The following is a 14,950-nucleotide window of genomic DNA, read 5'->3' on the forward strand; positions in this document are numbered from 1 at the left end:
TAGGTAATCACTGATGCCTCTTTTTTTTTTCTTTCTTTCTGACACTGTGTCAAGTTCATATCGTAACTCATGTCCTTCCTCAACTTCACAATTTTAGTACTAATCTACACCCTAAATGTATTTCCTACTGTTGTTCAATTTTGCTCAACACTGTCACCATTTTCAAATCAAAATTGCAACTTGAAAGAACATAAATAATGAATGACAGAGGGTGAAGTACATGAATGTTAAAAACATCATATCATGTTTGTAAACCTCATCTTAAAATTGTCGAAAAAATAAAGACGTTACTTGATTGATTTCTTATTGATTCTTATATGTTTTACTTATTTTATTGTTTATTCAGTCAGTCTTATGGACTATATATCTATTTTATTTAATGTTACTAGAGCCGGCCCAAGGCATTAGCATATACGATGACCATAAGAGAAATAAGAATAAAGATAAAATAAAGATTAAAGGTGCATTATGTAATAAATCTAAAGCAACTGGCCATCAAATCCTTCTAATATGTCACAGAGACTCAGGAATAATAACAACAACAGTACAACACAAATATTTGAATTAAAAAAAATCGTTTTCGGACCGCAGAGTTATGTTTATGTTTTCAAATTATGTTTTGGCATGAGGCGATCAATCATAGCAGTCAGTAGAGTCTCAGCTGCTGAGCAACCATGGGTTGACAGTTACATAGCTACAATTGAAATGAAACGAAAGGAAACCTAAAAGACCTTGGTATGACGGCAAGACAGAACGGTTGTCCTGTCAGCGGTGGGGCCGGCAGCTAAGCGCAGAGCAACGCCGTCCACCAGGGGGCGGTGGTGGTGGTTCTGCCTGGAGCCAAAACCCCCGCCACACCGACCACCGGAAGTTCTGTTCTGTCAGCGGCTGCAGTTCAGATGACACAGAGATGCGTCTTTTAGTCTCTTTCTAATTTAACCTAATGTTCTTCTTCTGAGATGCACAGAGAGAATAACAGCAGGAGCCGATTGGTTAAATAGGTGGATTTGTGTCGGGAAGGTTGTAGGATTGATTCTGGACAGTGTCAACATTATTTACCTTATTATTGTATAAAGCATTAATAAGCTTGAGATGCATAAAATATTACCATAAATAAATATATTGGGTGTGTGGTGGTAATTTGCCACGATGTCTCACTCTAAGGTTTTGTCAGAAGTTGGCAGCCCTGCTATATAACATTGTAAAAGGGGAGGCAAAAATGAAGGACAGTTGTGTCAAATATCATGCATAAAGTTATTCCATCTGATATATCCATCCCTAGTCTAGAGCTAATGTTACCATCATTTATTATACATCTTGATCTTTACTGAGAGAACAGAATTGTGTGTCTTAGAGCCACTCATTTATGATAAAACGCTCGCTCCTCGCTCGTTCCTGACGGAGTTACATGTCAACCGCTCTGGCAACCTCGACTCTGGAAGTGAGGGGTGGAGTGGGCGGAGTCCGCCGGAGTGGTTTGATTTTGAGTGTAGTAACCGTTTTTGGCCACATTGTTACAGATGGCGCCTTTAAATAAAGAAAAAAAATAGATGGATGAAATGCTTAAGGGGGCCCATAAGCATTATAACTTGTTTTTATTTTTATTTTATTGTTTACACATGACAATAACAGTGAATTTTTTGCACATTTTATATCATTTTCACACACAAGTTCTCAACAAAATGGTTTAATAACTTGTTTAATAATTCTGAATTTTATTTAGTTATCTTGTCAGAGTTCCATTGCTTGATTTATTATAGGGATGCACCGATTAATCGGCCAGTGACCGGAACCTGCCGGCTTTCACGTGATCGGCCACAATCTGCGACCGGCCGATCAGTCAGAATATTCAGATTTTAATAAGCCGATCAAATGCACCCGCATCGCGCAGCATCAGCAACACACGTGCACGCGGCTACACGCACATGTAGTAGAGTGTAGGACTGGGTGGTATACCGGTTCACACCGAATACTGTTTTTATTTCAGTTATGATATGAATTTTTAATATACGGCCATTCCGGTGTATTTGATTACACAACATCCGTGCAGCCGCAGCGCTGCTGTCTGCTTAGCGAGTGAGCGCTCTGCATGTAAACGTTTAAACGTTTGCACAAAACTTTTGATCAGCATTTGTTTGTTTGTCATTTAAACCAGTGTGAGCAGAGAGAGAGAGGCATTGTTGGCACGGGGCGGGAGAGAGAGAGACACAGAGAGAGAGAGCGAGAGAGAGAGCTCTGCGCTCTTGGTCATTAGTTCATTTACTTATTTGTGTGTAGGTAATATGTTGTGAAATATGTTTAAATTTAAATAAACTACACATACAGGTAGTGATTAGTTTTTGTATTTTTAGTTGGATATTAGATGTGATTGTATTTCTATGTTAAAATGTTCTATCATGTATTTCAGTATGCTGTACAGTGGTGTAAAAAATTGAAATCGGAATCGGCTAAAATTGGTATCGGCAGGTCAAACTTCTTGAAAAATCGGAAATCGGTGCATCCCTAATTTATTATTTAAGTGTTTGTTTATTTCAAGTTATTTGACTTTTATTGCAGTGCTATTTTTTATTTCTACTTTTAATGAAACATAATATAATTATTTATTATAGTTTTCATTTTTGTAGCTCTTTCATTTTTTTTGCACATTGTCATGGTGACAATAAATGCTCTGTCTATTGTTTTATTTTGTTGCATTTTAGGAGGCTGACACCATATTCACCTCTTAGTACTGTAGTAATATATATACAAACAACACAGTTACAATTAAGCTTAATTATTGACTTTGATAAAGGGTCCCATTACTGTGCAGCACTGTGTTTGTTTGTCAACGCACTTAAATAAATTAAATTAGTTTGGACTAAATTGTAATACTTTGATATTATCCTTTAAATTTTAAACACTACTTTTCTCATGTAGCAAAATGTGTCTTAATAATTGGAATCAGATATTTTGCCCACATTGTTTAACCCTAATGAACATACAAGCAAACAGACAAATTAGGAAGTTTTCATTAATCAGGCTTACGATGCTATAGCAGGTTAATAGAGCTCTGTGCTCTGCTTATTCGCTGCTGCTCTAAATGATTAGTCTGGCTCAGGCTGAGCTGTATTAGCTGGCCTGACATCACTGATAGATCCTGGCTCCCAATTTTATCACTGTGATAAAGTCCCACTAGAGCCTGCATTAGAAACAGTCCAAACCAATCTGCTCTCTGGTTTTGTGTCTTGGTGAGAATGGCACCCGAACACCGAGGCGAGTACTGAGAACTGAAGGAGGATGCTCTCCCACGATGTCTGCTGCAGATAAGTGAGGCAAGATGTATGAAGAACAGAAGAAGGTGAGAGAGAGAGGGAGATGATGTCTCAGTGACTCTGATAAAACAGTGTACAAAACAAAGGCTTGTGTTGGGCAAAATGGAATGATCTGTGGCATGTTTGGACCAAGGCCTTTGTTTTTATGTCATCTGGTCCATAGGGCTGTATACACTAATCTCACGATACGATACACGATATTCAGCTCACGATACGATATATATTTGATTGATTTAATTGTATTGAAAACTAAAAACATCAATTACACAATATATGTCTCTGACTGGACAGACTCTACAGCTTACAAATGCTGGACAAGATGAATTAAAGATGTGATGAGAAAATTAGTTCCCTTTAGTGAAACAGTGCAAACTGTAGCTTACAAGACTGAATATTAAACAACAATGGAGAGTTAAAAAGTGCATCAAGTGGCCTGTTCTGAACAGTTGTTTTTTTAGCTTGACACTGAACACATGAATCAGTCAGTCTAGCCACCAGGTAAGTAAACATAGTACCATGGCTTTCCCCAAACGTCAATAACAACAACTTTTAAACATTTAACTTAAAATTAGTGCTGGGCCATTAACGGCATTAACGTATGACTCGTTTCCATGACGACTGACCAGAAAAATACACGCATTACGTCATGTTTACGTGACTCCTGATCGTTAAAATGAGTCTCTAAAGTAACTCTAAACTTTAAAAACAGAGGCACACATACACAGTACACAGGTACGCTGGTTATTTGTAGCGCTGCTCTTTTCCTTTGATAAACAGACTCCAGTTCGACTGTAGGCTAACGGCTAACAGAGCTAACTACTAAACGGTGTCTGGACTCCGGTGACACGGCACGAAAAACTGTGTAACTTTCTTCTTTTTAAACCCAAAGTGCTTCCACACATCTGCTCTTAAGCACGAAAGTGTTGGACTTATGTTCACCGCTTTTTTCTTGAATCTCCTCGCTCTCACTGAGTAAACAGGAAGATGGAGACGTCAGAGGGGGAAGACGGGTCACTTGCTATAAAGGCTCTACAGCGACACTAGTGGCTGACTGACCAAATCGCTCTTCCTGCAAGGACGTGACAGGCGGAACACAGAGGATTTGTATGGGACTTAATGTATCGATACTTTCTGGCAAAATAAAAAATCGATATATATCGTAGAATCGATAAAATCGCCCATCCCTACTGGTCAATAGTTGTGGAGAATGTTGTGGTTGCCAAAGTTGCTGTTGAAACACAGAGCTGCACTTTCACCTGCATAACCACATACATAACTGTTCTTATTTTATTAATATCATGCAATTAGAGCAGTGGATCTCAGCACCAATGAATAAATGAATGAATGAATCCACATCATACCCACTTAGCCAGGGGAGTTTACACACAACATCCATCCTACACAGAATACAGCACATAAATACATCCACATTAACAAACGCACACATATTTAAACTCGGTTGGTTGCGCTCGACAAACTGGACAGAAATGGTTGCCATATTTTATCAAAGATTGCAGATTTGAGAGAAAGATTATTTGAATCCTCTCGATATGTAACAAGTTGGTGATTTCTTCTAGCCAGGCCCCAGGTCTTCTTTCTTCCAAAGGGTAAAGATATTCCTTTTTGCAATAACCACGTCATATTGTATTGTCCTTACAGGTGTGTAAGGCTGGGAGGTGTCAGGTTCTGCCTTGAATGGCAATGCAATATCACAGTTATGTACTTCTGAAAAACATGTAAAAAAACATCAGTTATCTTGTGGCAGTGGCTCAGCGCATCCTCTGCTGATTTACATTTCAAATTGGCTGAGACCAAGGAGTAAAAAGAGTGTCATTTGGTCCCTGAGTAATGGAGATCATGTAGTCTGTTTTACTTTTGTACGTATTTATTTACTTATTTGATACATTTTTGTGCGTCTGCAAAAGGAAGAGATTGAAAGTGAGCGTTACAGCAGGGAAGATACATATCAGATGATGAGATGAGACGACAAGACAAGGGAGAAAATTACCCAGAGCATCTGTCTTCAACTTCCTCTCTGCTTTCAGTCAGAGCTTGACGTGGGCTGGTTCTGTCTGGTACCATCATTCTTAATTTGACTATTTTGAGTACCTGCACTTTTATTTGTGGACTCTCTGTCTTGTCAAACTTGCGGCCCGTGGGGGACATGAGACCCTGCAATTGATTAAATGTGGCCACTTAAAGGGCCGTTTCACCCATTTTTCCCACTTGCTCAAATGACGTGTAAACTGAAAACCATTACGATGCTCCTGTGTTTGGACTTTTATTTATTTTCAGATTTACTCATAAAACTTGTTATAAATGACACAAATGATGATTGAAACACAGTGATGTGTTGTTGTCCTCTGTTGTTGTGGGATTGAGACACATCCCTCAGATCTACTGTTTGATGATCAAATAACACATTTATCTCTGGAAATTAGTTAAAACAACAACATTTTTTGGGGGTGAAGTCACCCTTTAATATCAAGTTATAATGGAGTCATAGCCGAAGTTAGCATCCAGCTAGCTAGCTCGGTGCTAACTGCGGCTAGTGGTAGCGGTTAGCATCCGCCGCTAACCCCCGCTTCCAAGCTCATTACAACGGCTCTACTGCTCGTCACAATATAACACAAGAGGCTCCTGTTGTTGATGACATTTTAAAAACATTAAACATTAAAAGCAGACCGACCTAACAAGGTAGGGTTATCGTTGTCTACTGCTCTCTGAAACACAAACACTTCGGAAATATAGTGTTGTATCACAAACACACAATTCAATCATGCTCAATACTTATGGATGAAGAATGTCCCCCTACCTCCCTCAAGTCAGAACACGAGGAAAATAGTTGGTAACTTGACCGCCAAAATGGCGAAGCTGGTTCAGAAAGAGTTTGTGCATGCGTAGTCTGAAGCATTTGAATCTTCTTCTTACTGCCACCTTCAGGGTGTAATAAGTATTTCAATCATAATTCACTTAAATTAAATTGTTCGTGTTTAACCAACACATAATTATTTTGTACACATGACGAAAGACACAATTACATGGACTTTATTAGAAAAAAATATTTCAACTTAACAAAAACATGTATTTTAAGTAAACTGAAAACATAAAAATAATATACAGTGCAGACAGAAGCTACTAGACTGAAGCTTAAAGAAGAAGAAAAACATCTATTAAGAGTGTTTTTAAAAAAATGTCACTCTTGTTCAGTTATATTCACTGACCTCTTGCTATAGTTGTTTCTTGGGGGACAGCCTAAGAATAGGACACTAACATAAAATGGACTGTGTGCATTGTTGGAAAGAATCATCTAAATAAACAAGGTGGCAAAATACAAAAAACAAGTCCAGTTTTAATTTATTTAATATAGATGTTGCAGGGTTTCCCCCAGAAAACTTGCTAAGCCCGGTGGTACCTCTCGGGCCCACCAGCGGCCCACAGCTTTTTGTAAAAAAAATAAATAAATAAAAAGTTCACAGGAAATGTTTAATTATGACTATTATGTGTTATTGTAAGCCATTTATTAACAATAGTTAAAAACCAACTATAGAGTCTTACAAAAAGACACTCTTGAAATTAGATAAATATAAATCTTTTTCATTTAAGTTAAATATTAATTAAGTAATCGACCAGTGAATCTTAAAACAAGCCATGCAATGGTCACATTTAAAAGCAACATCAATAAAAAAGTGGTAGTGCCCCCTAATCTGGTGCAGACAAACGGCCCTTTTATTTCTGCGCACCGCCCCTGCGTTGTTCTCTTCTCCCTCTCCTGCGCCGTTCGTCGCTCCTCTGCGTCACCAAGCGGTCATTTCATATCTAAAGCAGACTGGATCATTTTTCTACGGGTTTTATCCCCACATAAAAATAATGATCTTTATGACGACGATGGAGTACAGTTGCGATAAAGTGCAGAATCTGAAGAGCAGAGCTCACTTTTCATCGTTTTCACGCCGTGGTCTTAATCTCAGTGAAAGAAGACGCTTTAACGCTGTAATTAAGGGAATAACAGATGCATAAGATGAGCTGATGTCTTAAGTTAACTGCTCAAAGAGAGAGAATGTTCTCTGGTGCGAAGTGAATGTCGCGGAGAGTTCATAATCTGTGCCGCACGCAGCCAAGTTTCGCTTTTGCGCAGAGACTTTCCAGTGTTTAACAGGTGCTATTCCACCGTGTTGTAGCTGTGTTTCGACCGCCGAATTATCGGTGCATCCCTAAATATAACATCTCTTTTGAAAAGAACGATGTAACCGTAGTAATGACGCACTTTATAGTGTGACCTGGGTTTCAATCGGCACCTGGACAAGCGTGCGCTGCGCTGATGACATGGGGGCGCATGCGCTCTTGTTCCCCGGTATAGAAAAAGCCGTGGTGTATAAAAAAATCTATTTTAAAGGTGAAGTAAGTAGTTTATAGTGCCATCTAGAGGAGAGGCTGAAATTTACAACAAAGAACTGCTCCTCTGCTCACCCCCTCCCTTCCCTGAGCGCTACGGTATCCTCCGAGGGGCAAATGTCGTCCTCGTCGTCTTTCTCCGTGTCAGCAGATGAGATTCGTGAGGCGAGGGAGAGGGCGGAGCTACCGCTGCCGTAGCAGATGACGCTTGATTTGTTCTCTCGCGTTTGTCCTTACAGGCTCCCGTAGAAACATGGTGTCGTGGCAATGCAGTAGCGGCCCGCGACCATGTTATTTTACATGACTTTTTGAAACACTACGAAAATGAAACAAAGAATATTATACAGCGACTAGACAATGCAGGAGCACATAATATGTATAAAAAAGTGGATTTTGGGTCATATAAACCCATAAATATTACATAGTGTCCCTTTAAATAAATAAACAAGCAACGCTAAGCCTGGCGGCCCCGGCTTATAATACACTGAGGGAAACCCTGTGTTGTGAACATGACTAAAATCTATTGGCTGAAATATGTGTCACCAGAAACTGAATTTGAATCAATTATATTTGAATTTGAATTGCTTAAATCGAATAATTGCATTAAAAAACTGAATTTGAATCCCATAATTTGAATTTGTATTGTTTCATTTGAATTATTGCACTGAAAAACTGAATCTGAATAGTATAATTTGAAATTGAATTTTTATAATTGAACACATATCTTCGCATTCAGTTCTCAAAATTCAGAACTAAATTACTGTGGCAGACATCCGGGTAGTTCAAGGATGAAGGAAGAACAATCGAGCGCAGATACAGGGTACAGGAGAATCCCTTTGGTCATGTATCTCAGAACGCATATCGCCAGAACATAGCTGCAGAGAAAACAAATAAAAACCTGAAATAAATATATTTCTGTGTCCCAGAACACGGTTTTGCGTTTGTGCGTGACGGTGAATGAATAGTTGAGACGGCGACCGGAGCAGATAGTGAGCGTGTTGAATGTTACTGTGCAATCAGCTAATAAAGCCAGATTCTCCAAACGGCAAGTCATTTGTGTGCCACTACGTAACAACTGTGGAGTAAAGTCTCAGGAGTTAACCCCGGAAAACAATGTTATCTCCGGCCCTGGAGAAGATAGATCTCCCCTGTGTCCCCCGACCACGGTCATGAGATAAAGCAGGAAAGTTTAACATCAACATACACAGACTTTCAAAACATTAGTTTTGATTGAATTTGAAGAAATATGTTTTCTCATAGTTTTTTTCTCAAGTGCAACCTGTTCTGTTTTGATCTCAAACATTTTTTTTTGATTGCCACTTACTCTTTTTTGCTCTCAAATTCTTTGGTTTCAAATCTATTCTATTTGATTGAATAATAAAGGAACAAAATTCTCTCCATACTCACACAGATAAGGGCAGTACTGGCACTTTTTTTTCTTCAATCACTGGTCATTTATATTTTAACACACCTAATTTTTCTTCTGCTCTAGTTGAGACATTGTTGAGAGGTTGGTGAGGCTTTTTAGGTTTGGCAACACCCACAGCTGCAGCTAGCTCTGTTGTGTTGAAGTGCTACAAGCTGAATTATTTCAATATGGGCAGGACAGCATAAACAGAGTTTAATTAAATGAAATGGCTGCACCATTGTTATTAGTGAAGCCAGTATTTTCATTTAACGTATTTGCTTAATCATGATTTATTGTAGTTATTTTTTTTTACATATAGTCCATTAAAACCAACGTCCAGATCAATCAAATGTTCATCTTGTCATCACACCTCTATTTGAAATGCCAACTATGAGTCAGACGAAAACCCTGATGTGAATTTGTTCTTTTGAGCAATTTCACACAATCACAACTGTCCATCACCTTTGAAAGCATATGCAGAAAAACACACCCTAAACTCACATGCCAACACACACACTCGCACACTTATGCACGCACATCACAACCCAAGGCTGGCATGCATATGGGATAGCAAGGTATATTTTTATTTTGTGAGAGGTGGGTGTGATACACTGTGCATGCCAGAAACAAAAATCACACAGGGAACACACACAGGCTTACACAAATAAAGTACACACACACACACACATGCACATGAAGCACGCACACAAAGACACAGACAAATGAGACCTTAGTGAAATAGCTGGTGGATTTTCTGCTTTGGTCATGACTTCCTTCAGGGCTGTGAAAACACTCTGCATATGGAGTCCATCTCCTCTATGGCTAAGCACTGAGAGGAACACACACACACACATGCACACACAGCATCAACATGTGCACACTCAAACAAGGAGTCATATTGTCTCCGTACACCTTGGCCCTGCTACTGTAGAGGTACGGTTTCAGGCTTGGTACAGGCAAAAAAAAGTGTCATTCATAGGTTGGAAAAGGTGAAATAATGTGTCAGGGATTTTGCATCACGTGCAGAATCGAACATGCTTTAGCAGCCATGAAAAAAAGACTTGCACATTTGTATGCGAGATTCTCAAATGTTGTTTGTATTGTGGGTGAGAATAGACATTTGTTCAATTGTGTTAGCAACGGAAGGTATTCAGGCTCGGCAGGAAAATCAATAGAAACTGTTTTTTTGTGTGTGTTTTTTTCCCCTTTTCATCAGAACGGCTGTCTATTCAGTTACCACAGCTCCGCTAACAGGTTATCAACTCAGGGCAATGTGTGTGAATGTGTGTATATATTCATTAACATCCTTATCGCAGAACAGGCACATAGACATCCGCCTAGTTGCGTGTGTGTGTGTGTGTGTGTCTTTACGACTGGGTCGGGCTGTGGAAGTATTGACCAGTTGCCAGGGGATGGAAGCTATTGATTGTGACTTATCCAGCTGTTTATATGTGAACCCTGGGTTTAACCTATATTGATCGACACACACCTCATAGTCTGCAAGGTGTTCAACTCTGTTCTCCACTAATGGGCCTAAATGGTTGTGTAACTTTGTGTGTGTGTGTGTTTGTACGTGTGTGACTCAAAGCCCTGTGTAGTTTTGATTTTGGAAAGAATGGAAGAAAAGGATATTATCCTTTAAATATATATATTTTTATATTAAAGTGGTGTGAAAAGAAATATTGTATTTTATGAGGTTGTGTTACATAAACATTCGTACATTCACAGCATCATTCATTCCACCCTCCTCTCAAGGAGAATATGAAATTTTATATGAAAAAAAAAAATCATTACCCAAACCACAATTTTCTATTGAGTCGTCTTCACTCTGTCACTGCCACGACAGCTTTATAAGGTCTCAGAGGTCACTTGTTTAAAATGTGAATATTCTCCTTGCATATTTAATAATTGGCTTAATAACACGCTTGTTATTCAGTGACCAATACTCACTAAGCTAAACCTTGACACTCTCAAGATGTCACCCTCATACATTGCATCCACGCATAAAAGCCAGCACACACATACACTCGCAGACTCACTGCTACAATGAAGTTGATTTTCATTATTTTGTTATCACTCCATAGAGGAAGGTTACATTTTTTGTGCGCTCCTCTTACACTTTTTTGTGAAACTGTCAAAAAAGATTCCTCTAAAGGCCTTTAATTCTGCTTGAGTCACTTTCACATTTCTCTCCATTTCACGGTGCCGTGGCCCTCACACCTACACACCTACACACCAACCTTAGCTGGTTCAAATAAGCAATTATTACGTGTGAATGTATGTGTGTGTGTTCACATTTGTCTGGGGTTCACATTAGACTTTTAAATGGAAGTTAGAAGAAGAAAACTTTTGTTTGGATGATACATATCTCGTTCTCTCTCCTCACTCTCTCTCTCTGTGTGTGTGTGTGTGTGTGTGTGTGTGTGTGTGTGTGTGTTCTCGTATGTGTGTGTATATATTCTTTCATATTGTCATCTGTGCTTATCCACCCCCCCCCCCCCCCCCCCCTCTCCATTTGAAGGGTTGTAATGAGTCATCAGGGAGAGCTGATGTGAATTATTAATATTCAATCATGATGCTGTTCATGAATTAACTCAAGCTGGTGAAGAAGTGGTGGACAGCGGAGAGCGTGCACACACACGTGCACACACACGTGCACACAGCGAGATGGTGGTGATTCAACTTGAAAGAAAATTCAAGGAAGAAACATGGAGGTGATGCTCAGCAGGGTTTGGAACAGAAAGAAAGGGAATATTTTAAATGAAAGGTGTTATTTAGATGTGTTCCTTCTTAATAACACAGTAATACACAGGGTGCACTGATGAAAATATAGCTTTATTTAAATGTTATATTATGGGTAAAGGGGAATTGTCGTAAATGTAAGGCCAGGAACACATATTAAGCAGTTCTCCTGTGTTTTGATTTGAATATTTTGTATAAAATATACATTATATGCCAAATATGTACCAAAAATAAAAACTCTCAGGCTCCTCTTTTGAACTTAGGTAAAAACAGGTCAGGACTGAATGTTTGGAGTGATGAATGTCCAGATTGTGCCTATTATTGCTCAGTAAAACTCACTGGTAAGTGTGGATGACAGTGGTCAGTCAATGGTGAAAATGGCTTTAACAGACACGTTTAGATTTATAGGCTCAACTTTGATTTGTTGTGGAGTTAGTGGCTTGTTTCCATCATCTGGCAGAATATTGAAACATACTGGTCAAATGCAGGAGTCCTACAGTATATGTTGTTTGACTCTATGTGCTGATCGGCACAATGCCAGAGTCTCCTTGGCTTCACAATTTAAAACCATTTACTGAGTTGTTCAGGCAGCTGGAACAGCAAAAGTGAAATATGGCTGTTGGATTATCAGGAGAAGAATCAGGGATTAGCAGAATTACAATGCATTTAGCCAATTTTTACCACTGTCTACTTGTGGATATCAAATCAAATCATCATATTATGTCAAATACAATTGTGAAAAAGTGTGACTTATAACTGAATAACTAATACCTTCTGGAAATGGTTAACCTTTAATCTTAAAATTAAATGATCATTATTAGACTTTCATCTCAGCTGACATTGTTTACAGAAGAATCAATGAGATGCTTTACTGCTGTGGTCTAATGTAATATACTACAGTGTAGTATTGTAGAGCTGAGTTTACCTATAATGATAAATTCACTCTGCTTTTTTTCTGGATGTGCCACAAAGAGACGAGCAGTAAATCCCAGACGTCACCTTGTATTGACAAAAACAGAGCGGTTTAGTGTGACTCAGAGATGGAAGACTCAGCTTTCATTCTCTTCAGACAGTTCTCTTGTGGTGTTTCTTCAGGTTTGGTTTGACCTTTGTCAGGAAGAGTAGTCCACATGGTCAAAACCTGGTGCTAATGAGGGAACTGGGTAAGGTTAGGCATTAATTGTTTGTAGTTAAGGGTTAGGGGGTAAGACAAATCCTCAGAAGAAGAGCTGTGCAAACCTTTGTGTGTGTATTTGTATGCTTGTGAGTTCCAAAAATGATTTATGGTTAGAATCAAGTTTAGGTGAGAGTTAGGTGCTTAGTTGTGATGGTTGAGGTTAGGAACGCATTATGTCTATGATGTGTCCTCACTAAGACAAGAAGATAAAAACAAGTTTGTGTGTGTGTGTGGTCTACGTAGGTATCCCTAATGTTGTTGGGACCTAATTATTAATATGTCGTCACATTATGGGGACAAGTCCCTGTAATTTATATCATACAATGTTTGGAAGAAAAACATAGTGTGAAGGTTTAGAGTAAGTCTGCAGGAAATGAATGTAAGTCAGTTTGAAGTCACCAAAGATGATCCATGACTCTCTCTATCTGTGTGTGTGTGTGTGTGTGTGTGTGTGTGTGTGTGTGTGTGTGTGTGTGTGTGTGTGTGTGTGTGTGTGTGTGTGTGTGTGTGTGTGTGTGTGTGTGTGTGTGTGTGTGTGTGTGTGTGTGTGTGTGTGTGTGTGTGTGTGTGTGTGTGTGTGTGTGTGTGTGTGTGTGTGTGTGTGTGTGAGGGAGAGAGAGAGAGCAAGTGTCTGCCTGCATGTGTTATGTCTCTGTGAGCATCAGATAACCTATAACCTGAAGCTTCACTCCATCTCTGCAATGACAGCAGAACACAAAAACACATCAAACCCAAATGTCACTGACAGCTGTTTATATGCATCACAGGCCTGATATCACACACATACACACATACACACATAAGCACACACCTCTGTTCTTGCAAACCTGAAACCTGCTTGACAGTTGAGCTGACCACTATCTCTTTTTCTTCTCCTGCATTTTCATATGTGTGTGTGTCCTGTATCTGATTTGATCATTTGATCACCGTCACTGTCTTTACTGATCATCGTCTTTACCGATCATCATCTTATACTTATTGGAGATACTGTCCAGTGTGAGGGAAAACAATAGGAACACGGATAATGTACATATAATGGACCAAGTCATGACACATCTCCATGTCTTTAATCATGTGATGTAGGCTTGGAAGGCTTATTCATTATCAATATCATATGAAGGTCCAGCAGAGGTGTTGATAGGTTTTCCATGTCTGTAGTCCAACTGGACACCTTGAGGAACAGACACAGTAGTTACTTCTGAGATGACGACATGACACCAGCACCCAAACCTCTTATTAACCTTCTATCTATCTTATGATGTTTCTTCTCTATGAGTTTTCATTAATCTAGGTTACGTTAGTGTTCATTTGGGGTGTCGGGGGCAGAGCTTATGGTTGTGTGTTGTAGGCATTGGTGGCAGATTTTGAGGCCTTCAGGATGGGGTTAGGGGTTAGACATCTTTGAAACAGAGAAATGCATTAGGGCCACACATGAAGAAAACATTTTTTTTTTTGCCATGGCGAGATTAAAGTCGACATGTTGACTTTAATATTATTTGGAGGGCTGGGAAAAATCACTCAAGAATACATGATGTATAAAGAACCCTTTGAGTTGACAGTTGTCGTTGCACTCGCTAGAATCCTGGCCATGAATGTGAAATTGGTGTTTTAAAGTCTTTTGTTTGCTACAATCTGCAGTTTCACCATTAGATGTCATTCATTCTTACACATTGGATATTTAAGGTAAACAGCTATACTTTTTTTAATTTTTTTTTTTACTTTTTATCAACATGTGTTGGGGGAAAAAGAAGTGGATTAATGCGGGTTTTGACTTAGCCTCTGCAGCTAAGGATGTATTGGTAATGATGGACCCATTAAAAGGCAGTGGTGATTAAGAGGTTAATGTATTTTATGAGCAGGGTCCACAGTCTTGGCACAGAAACAGTACCCAGTGGTTTGATGTGTCTGGCACCCTCT

Source organism: Microchirus variegatus, assembly GCF_963457635.1.
Source record: "Microchirus variegatus genome assembly, chromosome: 4".
In the NCBI taxonomy this organism is placed as follows: domain Eukaryota; kingdom Metazoa; phylum Chordata; class Actinopteri; order Pleuronectiformes; family Soleidae; genus Microchirus; species Microchirus variegatus.